This window comes from Hermetia illucens, chromosome 7 (genome assembly GCF_905115235.1).
Source record: "Hermetia illucens chromosome 7, iHerIll2.2.curated.20191125, whole genome shotgun sequence".
NCBI lineage: Eukaryota > Metazoa > Arthropoda > Insecta > Diptera > Stratiomyidae > Hermetia > Hermetia illucens.
Genome location: NC_051855.1, coordinates 4404132 through 4421132, shown reverse-complemented (window position 1 = coordinate 4421132; position 17001 = coordinate 4404132).

Here is a 17001-nt window from a genome sequence, read left to right as displayed (position 1 = left end):
TTTCTTCGCTCATGACATCTGCTTGCTCTCTCATCGACTTATGGATCTTGGCCAAATGGATCTCGATTTGGAAAGAGAGGCAAGTAAAGTGGGAATGAAGTTAACACTAAGAAAACCAAGGTTCTTAAGTCGTCGCACTTTCTATCTGCATTAATTGACAATCGGGGGGTTTTTTTGGAAAAAAAATTGTATATCGAGGAAACGTCGTTTCTGCCGACGGTAGGACGAAACTTCCTGTTGGTAGACGCATTAACAGTGCTTGATTTGTCCGTTCCCCATCAAGGGTAAGTGACAACCATTATATATCGAAGGAAGCCAGAGCAGACTCAACGGGAGAATCCGACATACTTCAAATCATCTCCACCGGGGCATACTGTATCAACAGCACACCGGGGAGAAATTGCTCCAAAGTGAAAAGATCAAGCACATATACAACAGCAGTTCTGATTTCTGAAGACGAAAGAAAAAAAATCTGAAGTTTGGAGTAAGAGAACTCCTAAGTCCACATCCGCTTAATGTTGGACCGGATCAACCTCAAGTGGATATGGACTTAAGATCCCTCATATCCCAAACAATAATCTAGCTTTAGCCTAGCTTAAGTTGAAATTATTGGATATAATTCGCACCCTTGTCATGCTTTTGCGATTATATATATGTTAAAGAGCGTTCTCCACATGTTGCCACCTTCGTCATGCTACTCCCAGGAGGTAAGGCATACCTATGCCCTGGACGAAAGTTTTAAGTTTTTTTATTCATGATAGTGACTTATGCTAATACATAATTGATTAATTCTAGCTTAAATATTAAGCTTAACTAACTTAGCTTTATTTCAATGGGTGGCCATTACAATTGTTTGGCCTACCCGACCTTCTGTGTAAATTATTACTTTAATTGTATTATTTTAATACATAAATCTTCACAATTATTTTGTATGCAATTGAATTATTTAAAGACTGCGCTTGCACTAAAAGCGCCAGAAGGCATCACTTACTTACTTAAAATACTTAAAACTAACTAAGTCTAACTTAATCTAAACTTAATCTAACAATAAATACTTAACCTACTATATACAATAGCACATTACATGTCTTGTGCTTAGCCTCGATGTACCCCTACCAGGCAGGGAGAATCATATAGGGAAAGGATGGCGGGTTTAAGAGCTTCGCTCACTATTTGGCAGGGCCTTAGGAAGTTGGCCAATGGGAAGGTGCTACCCTGTTGGTAGAGTTGCCGGATTAGTGGATTTGGATGATTCTCCGTTCTTTCGAAGAACCGTTCCACCAAGTTGAGAACGAATTCTCGAAGAGGTTGTTCCTTGGCGCGCCGATATACTTCGGCGTTTTTCCCAACCTTCTTGGTTTTCCAAGAAGTGTACTGCAGGATAGACTGATGCGGAACATAGCTCCCTGAGGCCAACCTATCTTTGTCTAAGGATGAGTTGTCTCTCCTCTGGGACGGTGTGTGCCTTTTCAGGGGCCAAGCCTCTCGTCTACCAAGACCGTTAGTGAGTGGTGATAGCCACACCCTGTACGAGGTGACCCTACTATTAACAAAACGCTACGGATCTAGACTGGGGAGTCGAAAAACACCTCCCCCAATCCAGGGTGTCATGCGAACCGTGCCCATTGGATAGTTTGCAGTCGGAGGTAACTGACTGTATTCGAACGGAGCCTCACTGATACCTGGTCGCCTCAGTGAGTAAGTTAGATCTTACCGTGCTACGGGGGGCTATGGCACGGCGGACCTCTTAACCCCCATACTCGTGGGAATCAAATGAGTACTAAATTGGAAAAAAAAACAAAAACCAAAAAAGCAGGGCCCCGTACCGCACCAAAACTGGTTAATCAGGTGGAGGCACGTCTCCGAATTACTGAAAGCCAGGTGACTACACCCAAGAAGGGAGAAGTTGGGACGTCAAGCAGTGGATCCAAGGTGAGCATTGGTATACTGCATGGACTACAGCCAACGAACACCACTGCTCAAAGAGCAGGGACCAGCAAAAGCACGTCTGAGATAAATATAACAGACGTCAGGAAGGAGACAGGTCTCAGTGGCGCCGGGGTTAAATGGTACCTGCGCTATCTGAAGGAAGGCCTGAAACCAGAAGAGGCCCTTAAGAAGGCTCAGGACAGACCTAAGCCATCTCTACCGGAGCCGAGAAAGCGGGGAGCAGCAGAGATCAGCCCGCATGAAGGGAATGCCCCCAAAAAACCCAGACCTGAACCCACGGGAGGAGAAAACCCGGGCAGGTCAGGAGTGAAGGCAGGACCCAGGAAGCCCGGCATTAGCTATGCTAGTGCGGTCAAGGGCATTCGGCTGGCCATACTGCCAAAAAGGTTTCCCGAGCAAATACTCACTCAGGAGGAACAGGAAACCATTGAAGAACTGGTCGTCAAGCAGATGATCAAGGAATGGACGTCGAAACTGGTGTTCACCGGGATACGCTTTCGACCAGGCCTTATACTGGTGGACTGCGCGACGGAAGGTACCGCAGAATGGGTCAGAACCATAATTCCTAGATTGCCAGGCTGGGAAGGGGCGGAACTGTCAACATGTGCTGGAGATGATATACCAGGAGCCCACATGGTGACAGTTTTTCTCCCAAAGGCCGCGGCAATAGTAACAGAAGACCTCATGAGACTCCTAATTGCTCAGAACGAAGATCTCCATACTCGACCATGGAGAGTCTTCAGAAGCAAGGTGGAGGGAAAGGGTAAACTCCTCACGATCGGGGTAGATGACCGATCACTAGAGGCAATTAAACGTCGGAGTTGTCATATCAACTACCGATTTGGCAACATACCCGTGCATGTGCACAAGGAAAAGCCAAGGAAAGAAACCTCGGAGGAGGCATCGGGTGGAAAACTTACCGAGGTCCCTGAAGAAGTCGCGGAAGCCATAGAGGCGGAAAGAACGGGATCAACCAGGGAAATAGACCTGCTGCCCAGTGAAGAGCAGAAGCTGGACGACCTAGACCTAGGACTGCTAGGGCTCGGGGTGGACAGCGACGCGCAGGAAAGCGCCATGTCGTATAGCAACGCCATCAGGGAAGCGAAACGGAACAACTTTAGGGAATTCTGTGAAGGGATTGAACAGATGACAGAAGCAACTAGGCTGTACAAGGCTGTAGCCAAAGACGGGAGAATATCCTCTGTCTGCTTGAAAAAGGAAGATGGGACATTCACCGAGAATGTGGAGGACAGGGTACACCTGCTTCTCAGAACTCATTTCCCGGGGTCCTACCCCTCGGCGGCAGGCGACAACAATCTGCCTGACACCCCAACAACGAATAAAAGGGGAAGGAAAGAGAGCTGGAAACTAGCAAAAGAGGTATGCTCAGAAGCTAGGCTAAGATGGGCAGTGGGAACCTTTCAACCAATGAAATCTCCCGGAGCAGATGGCATTTTCCCTGCACTTATCCAGAGGGGCCTAGGAATTATCCTAGAGTCTCTTCTGAGGGTGGTAAGGGGGAGCATAGCACTGGGTTACATACCAAGGGCATGGAGACGGGCAAAAGTGGTCTTTATTCCGAAGGCGGGTAAAAAGGATCCTTTTCACCCTAAATCTTTCAGACCAATCTGCCTAACATCGTTCGTACTCAAAACGGTGGAGAAGGTCATAGACAACTATATTAGAACTAACGTTCTAAAGCGTAATCCCTTACATCACTGTCAACACGCTTACCGGGCAGGAAGGTCAACTGAAACTGCTCTGTATCAGCTGACAGAGGTACTACGGGACGCCATTGAAACAAAAGAAATTGCACTGTGCGCGTTTTTGGATATCGAAGGAGCATTCGACAACACATCGCACACAGAGATACAGGATGCCCTGAGCCGCAAAGGAGTGGGAAACACCCTGGCACTCTGGATGGGCAAAATGCTAGAAAGCAGACAAATAGAGGTACAAACAGGTACAAATTCTATTATCATGAACACCACTCAAGGCTGTCCACAGGGCGGAGTACTATCGCCGCTGATGTGGAGTATGGTAGTGGATGAACTCCTGGACGTGTTAACTAATACTGGAATACAAGTCCAGGGCTACGCGGACGACATTGTTCTAATCTGTAGGGGCAAATATGAAGATACCCTATGTGATAGAATCCAAACTGGATTAAGGGTTACTAGTGCCTGGTGCAGGAAGGTGGGATTGCGGATCAACCCAACCAAAACCACCATAGTACCATTCACTAGGAGGCGTAAACTGGATCACCTGAAAGCCATAACATTACATGATATGGAGGTGAAACGAGAAACAGAGGTCAAATACTTGGGAATCACGCTAGACCAAAAATTACTCTGGAAGACACATGTCGGAAACACTTGTCGGAAAGCCACGAGGGCTCTGATGACTTGCAGATCCATAGCAGGAAAAAAATGGGGTTGTAGCCCGAAGATACTACTTTGGATATATACTGCAATAGTAAGACCAATGATTACCTATGGAGCGGTAATCTGGGCAGAAAGAACCCAACTCAGCACACAAGCCAGGGAATTACATAAGCTCCAAAGGCTGGCTTGCGTGTGTATCAGTGGGGCAATGAGGACATGCCCAACGGCATCCCTGGAGGTCCTTCTGGGATTAACCCCTCTCCATCTGCACATACAGATGCAGGCAAGGAGATCAATATTCAGGATGGCCGGTAGCATGAGTGAGGCGGGGAGCTGCCTAAATCGAAGGAAGATTGATATCCTTTCTAGGCGGTATCCCGAATTACTGATACCGACGGACAACATGACAACGAGGTTTCACTTCGATAAGAAGTTTGAAACACGTTGGAGTAACAAGACAAACTGGGAAAGCGTGGCTGTGACATACGGCTTAAACCAGCAACTGATTACTTGGTACACTGACGGATCCCTCACAGCAGAGGGAGCGGGTGCTGGTGTCATTGGTCCAAGGAAAATGTACTTTGAGCCAATGGGCAGGTACACTAGCATATTCCAGGCGGAAATTTACGCCATAGACAAATGTGCCTCCTTTAATCTGCAAAGGAACTACAGGGGGCAGAACATAGCTATTCTCACCGATAGCCAAGCAGCGATCAAGGCACTTAGGTCCAACCAGGTGAACTCTAAACTGGTATGGGAATGCCTTGAGAGACTGAATACACTCGGCTCGTCCAACAAGGTCTGGATACTTTGGGTTCCAGGCCATGCTGGGCTGGAAGGCAATGAGGCAGCGGATGAACTAGCCAAGAAGGGAGCAGGGATGCCTTTATACGGGCCAGAACCCTTCTGTGGAATCGGAAACGGTTTCATGGCTATGAATCTAAGAAACGAAGAAAAACGGTTGAGGGAACTATATTGGGCGGGCCTACCAGGGATGGAGCAGTCCAGGGTGCTTATTGGGGGATACGAACCCATGCGCACAAAGGATTGCTTAAACCTCACCAAAAAGAACCTCCGAATCATAGTGGGAATTCTCACTGGTCACTGTCGGCTGAACTACCACCTAGGGAAGCTAGGGATATCTACGGACACTGCCTGCAGGTTCTGTGAGGAGGAGGACGAAACCTCTATGCACGTCCTGGGACAGTGTCCAGCACTTGTGCAAAGTAGGTCGATACATCTCGGAGAACACTTAATACCAGATGCAAAGCTGAAACTTCTGGAAGTGGGGAACATACTAAAGTTCCTAACGGTTACTGGCCTGCTTGAGATACTATGATCAACAGGTACACTATAACCAGTAAAAGGGGCACAATAGTTCTTCAAGGACGCGGTGCGACTTTCCCTTAACAAAATAACAACAATTGGTTTTCCAATTATAGGAAAGACCAGTGCAGTACCTTAATATCCGGCGTTCGAATGTCTCGCATTTGGACATGGTTCGGGTGGAGCAAGTGATCCACGTGGGCGCTCCATAGCAGATAATGGGTCTGATCAGGGTCTTGTAGAGAGTCAGTTTGGCCTTGGTGCTGAGTCCTACCTTCTTTCGAAGAAGAAAGTAGATCCTACTGAATGCACCGCGTGCCTTACCGATCGCGAGCTCAAGATGTGGCTTGAACTTAAGGAGTTCGTGAAGTTTAACTCCTAAGTACTTGATGGTCTGGGAATTGCTCACTATAGTGTTTCCGATCTTTATTTTCAAGCGTTTAGCTTTTCTATGAATTCCTCTAGAACCTAGGTATCTAGCTTTCTTCCGGAAGGTGCAGAATTGTGTTTTGGCCTCATTAATCTTAATGCCCCATGCCAGGTAATATTTGCCAAGGTCTTTCAAGTATCTCTCGACCGCTTTGGCTGCCCTGTTGGGGCGGAGGCTTGAAGCGAAGATGAGAGTATCATCGGCATATTGAATAAGTTCGGTACCGGGCTCGGGAGTTGGGACGTCAGCCGTGAAGATATTATAAAATGTGGGTCCAGAAATGGATCCTTGCGGTACTCCCGATGTTACCGACAAGAGATCGGAGAATTCATTCCCCACGCTGACGTAGAAATACCTATCTTCGAAGAAGCTTAGTGCAATTCTAATGATCGGAATTGGGAACTCAAGATCTATCAGTTCGTAGATTAGTCCGTTTACCTATACGGAGTCAAAGGCCTTTTCTAAGTCTAATGCACATGCTACGGTCGGTTTATTATTGACGTTAAGTCTTGCTACGACGGTGTCGTGAAGGTAGCTAAGTGCATGTTGAGTTCCGTGCTTGCTGCGGAACCCGAACTGATGGTTCGGTATAATCTCTTTGAGATTGCAATATTGGACTAGCCCGATTGTCCATGCTCTCTCAAAGAGTTTGCCTAAATTGGATAATAATGAAAGGGGTCTAAAGCGTTTAGGCTCAGTAGAGCCGCCTTTTTTCCGGATCGCAATTATTTTAGCTACTTTCCAGGTGGTGGGAAATTAGCCATTATTTATGCAGTTATTAAATACTACCAGCAAAAATTTGATGGAGACTCGGGGAAGTTGCCTAATTACGTAATTAGTAATTTCGTCAGGTCCGGCTGATTTTTTACCGTTTAGGTTTGAGATCAAGGCGGTGAGTTGTGATAAACTCAGGAATTGTTGCGAATCCGTTGGTTTTACCGAGGAGTTCGTTTGGGAGAATGTGACTAATCTATTTGAATGCCTAGAGACAAAGTCGGCGATAGTTGTTTTAACCATCGACACTATTGGCGGGTTACTTTGAGGCGGAGGGGTATTGAGCTGAGACTCAAATGATTCCGCAAGGACTTGCGCCTTTCTGGTGTCTCCGCAGATTGGTTCCTTGTTCCTGGTAAGAACGAAATTACGGGACTTATTTTTCCCCGCTAGCCTATTTATATGTTGAAACATATCTGGCCCGGGCTTAATATCTGCGAGATTACGGGTTAATTCTTTATTGCGGAATTGCGCCACCATTTGCCGGATAATTGTACTCAGGCAATTAATCCGGGAGAGCAATGCTTTGTATTCAGCATTAACTTTATTTCCATTTTTATGGAAGTTGCGCTTGAGGTTCCTGCGCCAAATCTGTCTGACCTTCATATGTAGCATGATGTCATACGGGAGTTTGTTGTATACAAACTCATCGACTTTGATCAGCCTGGTATTTCTGCGTGTAGCAGTATTGATGGCGTCCGTGGCCAAAATGATTGCTTCGTCGATTTCTTTGTCCGACAGATTGCGATCAGTAGCGAGTTTCTTCAAGTTCAGCCTTGGTGCTAAATCTGACTTGAATTTGTTCCAATCAGTGTGGGCGAATGACCTGATGGTTACCTTAACTCGCTTCTGCAGTTGTGAAGTTGAGGCCATTTTGAGTTCAACTGCAAAATGGCCGGACATGCCTGGCAAGGTTTTACCCCCCTGGACGAAACCGTTAGTCCCCCTTTTTAAACTCTGAAGGTTATAAAGACTAACATCCAAATACACACAGCGTACGAACGACTTGGAACCAACTTCACCAACGTGGGATGTTCACTGTACATTGTAGTTGCAATCAAGTTTCAGCTCAGATCGCACGTTTCTGGAAGTTTGGAGTTTCCTAGCAGTACATGAATGCATCAAAAGTGTGTGGAGTTAAAAAACAATACATTCCTTACTTCCTTTAAAAATGGAACTTATATTTTTTCAATAATATCCTTGTGAAATATAATACTAATTAGCTTTGTGGATAGAAAATTTGTATCTCCAAAGAAGTAACATACCAAGGGCTTCACTTAGCGGACATGCAATGTCAAGAACATATGAACCTAGAAAGGAGACAGAAGCCTTTCTTGTTCACTTCTATTAGGACGCCAAATCAGCGCTTCAAAAGAAGTAAATGCCAAAGTGCATCACTTAGCGGACATACAATACTAAAAGTATATGAACCCAGAAAGGAGATGGAAGCGCTGTATTGCTTCCAAAAAAATCGCTTCGGAATTAATATCGCAGTGTTTATTTTCCTATTGGGAACATACTAGCCACATACGTGCAACCAAATTGTCAAGTGGGTTGTTGGTTGCAGAGAGATTGCACGTCTGTGAACAAATTGGGTTTGTCGATCCGGTGGCGGTAGACCAAATTTAACACGTAAATGCTACTCAAAACTCTTTATTAGCAGCGGATGTTCCCATTCCCCTAAACATCCCGACTGCCCTGTTCGCAACCGGTTCACACTCATAGGCTCCACCCCCAAAATATATTTTTTTATATTGTTGCAAACGCGCCCGCACCCTGAGCGAGCAACTGGAACTTGTCCACAGCCGTGAAATCTGGCTGCAACTAACGAGTTGGTTGCTCGTTTGTGTTTAGTTTTAATTATAGAAGATTCGATAACAACTGAATTCGGCGTGTTAATGACAAGAAAGGTACTTTGCTTACCAACCGTCGAGCCGCAACGGATAGATGGCGAGAATACTTCGAGCAGATTTCAACTGAAGAATTTGCTCATCCTCCACTTCCACAATCATTGCCGACATTTGGTGCAGTTCCACCAGTCAGCGCAACTGAAGTCGAGGAGGCAATAAAACAAATGAAATCGGGGAAAGCAACAGGACCTGACGACATCGCATCTGAGCTCTGGAAAGCGAAGAGCTGGGACCCAACACTGTGGCTCAGTGAATTCTTTAACCGGGTTATTCAGGAAAGAAGAACACCATCTGACTGGCAAGAAAGTACCACTGTTCCAATATGGAAAAAGAAAGGTAGCCTAGCAGAATGTTCAAATTACCGTCCGATCCGGTTACTTTCCCATACCATGAAGATTTTTGAACGCATTCTTGACAACCGTATTCAAGCCGGATTTGTCAAGAACTGCGAAACTACTGACGCAATACACGCTGCGCGGTTACTCATGCCCCGATTGAATGTCTTGATAGCCGAAATGATTTCGCTTGTTTGCAAGAGCACTCTGTATTCGTATGTTACGGTGTTTTGCCATATTATCTACGAGGGGTGGAACATACTGGATATTATACGATCGAAAGTTACGGCGAAGTGCTTCTTCCACTTCCACGGGCCATTTAACAACATTTGAACTGACTGTTCAGTCATGCAACGAAGATCGCACTCAAGGAAGATTTCGAAAAAGACCGATTATGGAACTAGCCTAGCCCCTTAGAAAAATAAAGACCTATTACACGCGTTAGCAGAAAAATGTATGCAAAAAAGTGGTCGGGTAACATTATTCGTATCTGAATCAATTGTCCACTTTATAAGCACCCCCGCCCCATATAGACGACTTTTTACCGCTGGATCAGATAGGTGCGCGGTTACGAGATCTTCACGAGGAGTGGAGCTCTTTATATTGGTTTTGTCTAATACAACTGTCCCATGAAATTATAGATCACTGCTGAGCACGCACTCAGTATAGATTTGTATTCATTACGTCACACGAATATATTGGTAACTGCAGTCTTTATATTACACCTACCTGTCCCAACAGCCTTATGCCTAGCTGATATTGGCCGATTTGTCTTTCCTTAAAGCAACAAATTATAGTGAATATAGCGTTTCCCCGTGCCTGCACAAAGAGGTTTTCCTGTAATCATACTTAGAATTGACTTGATAAATATGAGCTCCTGCTCCATTTGTATCCTCCCTGTCATCGAGTTTCGATCTATTCCAACAAGTCAAAACCAGTACTGAATAGCAACACCATTTCAAGCCAGCTTTTAACTAAAATAGTCCATTTCTTTGCAAACCACAATTTTTAGGTACACCGGAACATAGACTAGGTTTTTACAATCAATACTCGATAGATAATTAGGATTTATTAATTTTAATGAATCAGTACGAGCAAACGACTATTTACACGTTAGAGGCAGAAGAGAATTATCTCGCTTCATGTGTTTCTTTCTGCCCTTAACTCATGGCACATTTTCCTTGCTAGTCTTCCACTCCCGTGGCGAGCTCTACAAAGTGGATAGTTCCGCGCCATCTATTTGTTCGCATTCGCAACATTCGAAATAAATTTCGAATGCTGCGAATCTTGCCACACCACAAGCTCGTGTAGAATCACCAGTTGCTGCTGAAACTCGGTCATCTGATTGAATATTCTTCCAATGGGTGCTAGTGTAATCAAATCTTATTGCTAATGAGGAGGCTGACAGAATTTTTCTCTTAGGATTTGCTTCTGCAATGTGGAGACCAGAACCAGCTATTAAGGTCAGGTTATACTCAACAATATGCGAGAGACAACAATATGTGAATAATCCTTTGGCATTTTATTGATGATTATTTTAAAATAAAATTTCTCCCTGAACTATCACGTGAATTCGCGATAAGCACTGCACCAATGTAAGGAAGGGGAAAAGGTGGCCCAACATTTCAGATGCAGCTACCCAAATTCCTCAAACTTCAGAGGAATATATCCTTCTAAGTTCTTCTATGACTCGGAATCCTTTGAAAGGTACTCAAATTCTATGAAAGCCGTAGGAAGGAAGCCATCCGAACAGACATTTCAGGAGAGAGTAAAACCCGCCGGAGCCGTATGGTTTTCTCCGTATTTAGACATAAACCCAACATTGTGAAACTCACTATTACCTAACACCGCTAAACAGTCCGCATTCAAGGTATTGTTAAGAGGGAATAGTGGAGCCGAATAATTATAATAATGAACCATGGGTAGTGTGATCCTTAGGAGAATGTCTGATGTAATGGGTTAATTAGCTCCAGGTTATAGCATCAAAAGAAAGAGATGGCGATTCCAACCGATAGTATGCTCAAACAAGTCGGGAAACCGGAAACTGGACGCTTCAGGTACGAAAGGTTTTGTGTATTTCTTAGTACGTAGCACGTAATATATCCATATAACACATCGTTCAATAAGTCCCGGGACTAGCGTAGAAATGGCGCTAATAATGCCATTTATATACCAAGGTTCAGAAGTACCAACCTTCAGATAAGATGTGTCAAAATTTGATGTAATTCGAAACATTTACCAAGAAAGCTATAGTGGTTAAACTGACGCTACCTTTGCAATCGTGAAAAAATGAACCAAAACAAGTTTCGTGTGTTGATAAAACATTGTTTTCTAATGGGGAAAAAACACTGTTCAAGCTCAGCAATGGCTTGAAAAACATTATCCGGACTCTACTCCGTCGAAAACAACCATTTGTCGGTGGTTTTCGACGTGAAACGCGGTCGTGCTGATACAAATGATGCGGAACGTTCGGATCGGCCAAATGAGGGAGTAACTCCCGAAAACACCAAGCAAGTATTGAAAATCGTGATGGGTGACCGCAAAATGAAAGTGCGCGAGATAGCTAAGATGGTGAACATATCAACTGGTAGTGCATTTACTATTTTGCACCAAAAATTGGCTATGAAAAAGGTTTTTTCCAAATAGCTGCGCGTTTGCTCACAATGGAACAAAAGCAACAACGTGTCAATGATTCGGAGAGCTGTTTGGCACTGTTTACACGCAATAAACAGGATTTTTTGCATCGATATGTGACAGTGGACGAAACGTGGATTCACCATTTCACTCCGGCAGTCAGCTGAATGGCGTACGACCGGTATAAGCCGCTCGAAGCGTCCAAAAACACAACAGTCGGGCGGCAAAGTGATGGCGTCCGTATTCTGGGATGCGAATGGTATAATTTTCATTGACTACCTCAGAAAAGGAAAAACCATCAATAGCGACTACTACATGGTGTTATTGGGTCATTTGAAGGCCGAAATAGCGAAAAAAACGCCCACACATGAAGAAGAAGAAAGTCATCTTTCATCAAGACAACGCACCGTGCCACAAGTCAATCAAAACGATGACCAAATTCAACGAATTAGGCTTCCAACTGCTTTCTCATCCTCCGTACTCGCCCGATCTGGCCCCCAGCGACTGCTGGCTTTTTTCAGATCTCAAACAGATGCTCCAGGGAAAAAGATTTGGCTCAAATGAGGAGGTGATCGCTGCTACTGAGGCTCATTTTGAGTCAAAAGACAAATCGTTCTACAAACATGGCATTGAAAAGTTAGAGAAGCGTTGGAATGATTGTACAACCCTTGAAGGAGATTATGTTGATGAATAATAAAGAATTTCTCCGATAAAATGTTGTTTTCATAGTTAGTCCCGGGACTTATTGAACGATGTGTTATTATGTGAGAGTATCCACTTTCGGGTGATATTGACATTCATAGTCTTCAATTTTCAAAGAAGCAACAAATTCGAGGTATTATAACTTTGTTAGTAATAGTGTAATTTCCACCAAACTTGGTAAGATCATGCTCTATATTATAGCCTATATCACTACAAAATTTCATGGTACTGGGATGAACTTAAGAGGGGTTTCTAACCAATTACAAAAAATTGTAGTAATATACTATTATTAACTTTATTTAAACAGATATCGGCATGGAAGGTATTTCGGAGCCCAGGCACCATATAGTGGCAGCCTCCTGATTTTTTTCAGATTTTTCGGTTTGGTAGTTTCTGAGAATGGCCCCCTTAAAGAAGTGATCACTTTCAACCCCCGCGCTCCCCACCCTTTCAACGAATGTCAAAACTAAGATCGGCTTTGAAAAGTACTAATCGAGACCTTTCATTTGATACCATGACCATGACTATATTTGATGAAAAAAAATGTTACACCCCCTTTTGCATGTATGGGGACCCCCTCTTAAATTCGACGTAAAAGGATGTAATTCACTGTATGCGTGAGCGTTTACAGTTCCCACCTTTCTACCAAATTTGGTGTCAATCGCTATAACCGTCTCCGAGAAAAATGCGGGTGACGGACAGACAGACAAAAACAAAAGAGGTACAAAAACTAATACTCATTCCGAAGGCAGGTAAACCATTGGGTGACCCCTCCTCATATAGGCCGATATGTCTGGTCAATACCATTGGCAAACTATTTGAACGAGTAATATATAACAGACTGCTCGCTGTTGCGGAAAAGGAAGGAGGCCTTTCCGACAAACAATTCGGATTTCGTAAGGCAAAATCAACTGTCAACGCAATCAGCATGCTGACTGGCTTGGCTCAGGCTGGAATAGAAGAAGGAAAATGCTGTGCAGTAATAACCCTCGACGTAAAAAATGCGTTCAATAGTGCAAAATGGAAAAAATCATCGAGGCACTCGACAAGATACAAGCCCCGAAGTACATTGTACGCATTGTGGTCGAGTTTCTCCTTGGGAGAAGACTTTATTGCGACTCGGACGATGGGCTAAAAATATTCCAGATAACTTCCGGAGTGCCACAGGGTTCTGTCCTGGGTCCCTTGCTGTGGCTAGTTATGTATGATGGAGTGTTGACGCTACGCCTTCCGGACAACGTGACAACTATTGGCTTCGCCGATGATATCGGAATAACGGTGGTTGCAAAGCACCAAGACGAGATCGAGATTTATGCAAATGAAGCGATATGGGAGATCAATTCCTGGTTGAGAAATTCTGGCCTTTCACTTACCGAGCATAAAACAGAAGTAGTTCTCATTAGCAAGAGAAGAAAGAACACAACTGTGAAAATCAAAGTTGGCGGAAAAACAATTTACTCCCAACCACCGCTCAAATACTTGGGAGTAATTATTGACAGAAGACTCAACTTCAAAAGACACATTGAGTGCGCCGCAACTAAAGCGTCTTCCATCGCTACAACGATCTCGAGGATACTACCGAACATTGGTGGGTCAAGACAAAGTCGACGTCTTCTGCTCTCCAGGGTAGTCAGCTCCGTGCTACTGTACGCAGCTCCTGTTTGGGCAACTGCTCTGAATAACAAAGTGAACTGCCGAAAATTGGGAATGACGTATCGGTTAAGTGCACTCCGGGTATGCAGTGCATATCGGACAGCATCAGGAGAAACAGCATATGTACTAACAGGGATGCTCCCCATAGACATCTTGGCGAAGGAAAGTCGGCGACTCTATGACAAAACGTATGCAGCTGGAGAGTCTAGCGCATTTCGACGGCAGCTGGCACGGTGCGAATCTATCGAACGGTGGTAACAGCGATGGGACGAGTCCCAAACTGGTCGTTGGACATACCGCATCATTCCGGATATTCGGAGATGGTTTGAACGAAACCATGGGGAATTAAGCTACGAGTTAACACAATTCTTAAGTGGACATGGAGGTTATCGTGCTTATTTACATCGATTTGGTCACGACGAATCACCATGCTGCCCAAGATGTGGTAACGTGGCTGAGAATGCGGAGCATGTCATATTTGATTGCCCCGGGTTCACCGCGCACCGAACAAGAATGGAAACGGTCGCAGACAGGCGTTTAACACCCGAAAACATTGTGGAGTTTATGCTGGAGTCAACGGATGCCTGGAACCAGGTTGTAAGGGAACTGCAAGCTATTCACCAACAGCTTAGGCAGGAAGAACTACGACGAAAACACGGAAGGGAGAGAACCATAATGAGCCGCAGTTAAAAGCTGATCCAGCCCCGCTATGCAATACTTGATAGGAGTTCTGTGGGGAGAGTGGTATGAGAAGGAGGTGGTTTTAGTGAGTAGAAGTCTCACATAACTGCCTGGCAGGAGCCAGCAGTAGGTTTTGAACCTTTCCACCTTCCAACGCCGAAAAAAAAAGACAGACAGACAGTAAACCCAGTTTTCGTGCTAGAAGGATCTGCCAACGATCTAGAGCAACACCAGACTTCGACGAGAAACGGCTAGCATATGTGAACCTTCGAGGTAAGCTTAAGCAGGCTATACGGACCAGCAAGCGAGAATGCTTCAAGGAGCTTTGCACAGAGGCAGACCAAAGCCCCTGGGGAACAGCGTACAGGATAGTCATGAAGAAGATGAGAGGGCGAACACCACAATTGACCTGCCCGCATCTTCTGCTCGATATCGTGACGGCGCTCTTCCCCCCTGATAAAGGGGAGCGCAAACAACACAAGCGAGCACTCGACGTCTACACCATACCTGCGGTAACTGAGGAGGAACTTACGCAAATTTGCCGGAGAATTGGTGATAACAAAGCACCCGGTCTGGATGCTGTTCCCAATAGAGCCCTTAAACTCGCTGTTAAGACCAGACCCGACTGGTTTATCAGCGTGTTTGAAACATGCATGATAGAAGGAGTTTTCCCCGACCGGTGGAAGAGGCAAAAACTAGTTTTGCTCCCGAAGCCGAATAAACACCCAGGACACCCATCATCATACCGACCGATTTGCCTTATCGACACGGCAGGAAAGATGCTCGAAAGGGTCATCTACAACAGGCTGCTCCCTATCATCGAATACAAGGATAGACTATCGGAGCGACAATTTGGATTTCGTCAAGCCCATTCAACGATCGACGCCGTAGACGTTGTTTTGAAGCTGGCTCGAGACGCGATGTCGTCTAAAAAATGCTGTGCCGTAGTGACGTTGGACATCAAAAATGCGTTCAATTCCGCAAGCTGGGAGTGGATAAAAAGTTCACTGGCTAAAACGGGTGTCCCTAGTTACTTGATTAAGCTCCTCAACAGTTACTTTTCGGAGAGGACACTGTGGTACGACACGGATGAGGGATCCAAGCAGTGCACCGTCACCGCAGGAGTACCACAGGGCTCAGTGTTCGGTCCTCTCCTGTGGAACGTCATGTACAATGGGGTCCTTGTCCTTTCCGTGCCAAAGGAGGCCACGATAACCGGTTTCGCAGATGATCTAGCTGTGGTTGTCGTCGCGAAAGAACCTGAAGACGTTGAAATGTACGCTAACGAAACCATTAGCGCCATAAAAGCGTGGCTGGAGATGGTTCAGCTTGACCTTGCGGAACAAAAGACGGAGGCGGTCTTGATTACCAATCGTAGGAAGAGGAAGACGATTAATATTCGCGTTGGTGGTCACGTCATCACTTCGAAGCCGGTTATCAAATACCTAGGGGTGATGATTGACGCTAAAATCAATTTCAAGGGACATCTGGACTATGCCTGTGAGAAAGCGGCAAATACCAGCGTATCATTAGCGCGGATGATGCCTAACATTGGAGGTCCAAGGTACAGTCGCAGATTACTTGTAGCCGGAGTGGTTCGCTCCACACTATTATACGCGGCGCCAGTTTGGGAGGAAGCATTAGCGTGTGAGAGTAATCGTAGGAGAGTGAATATGACTTACCGCTTAGTGGCGCTAAGGGTGTGCAGCGCCTTCAGAACAATATCAGGCGAGGCAGCGTGTGTTATTGCGGGAATTATCCCGATAGACATTCTGGCAAATGAGACACGCTGCCTGTACGAGACAAGGAAAATGAATCCTCTTGAAAAGGATGCAGAATGCCGAAAGGCGGCAAGGCGGGAGCCGCTGGAGAAGTGGCAGAAACGGTGGGATGACTCGCAGAGGGGTCGCTGGACCCACACTTTGATTCCCCGTATTGAAGAATGGATCCAGCGACGACACGGTGAGATTAACTACCATCTGACGCAATTCCTGTCAGGACATGGCGGTTACAGGAAGTACCTGCACCAATTCAGGCTGGATGATTCTCCCTTGTGTCCTGAATGTGGTTGCACACCTGAGGACCTGGAGCATGTTATGTTCCACTGTCCACGATTTCTCTCAGAAAGGAGGAGTCTGGAAGACTCCCTGAAAACCACTCTAAGCCCGCAGAACATCGTCGGGGAAGTGTTGAAATCGGAGGGAAACTGGTGTGCGGTGAAC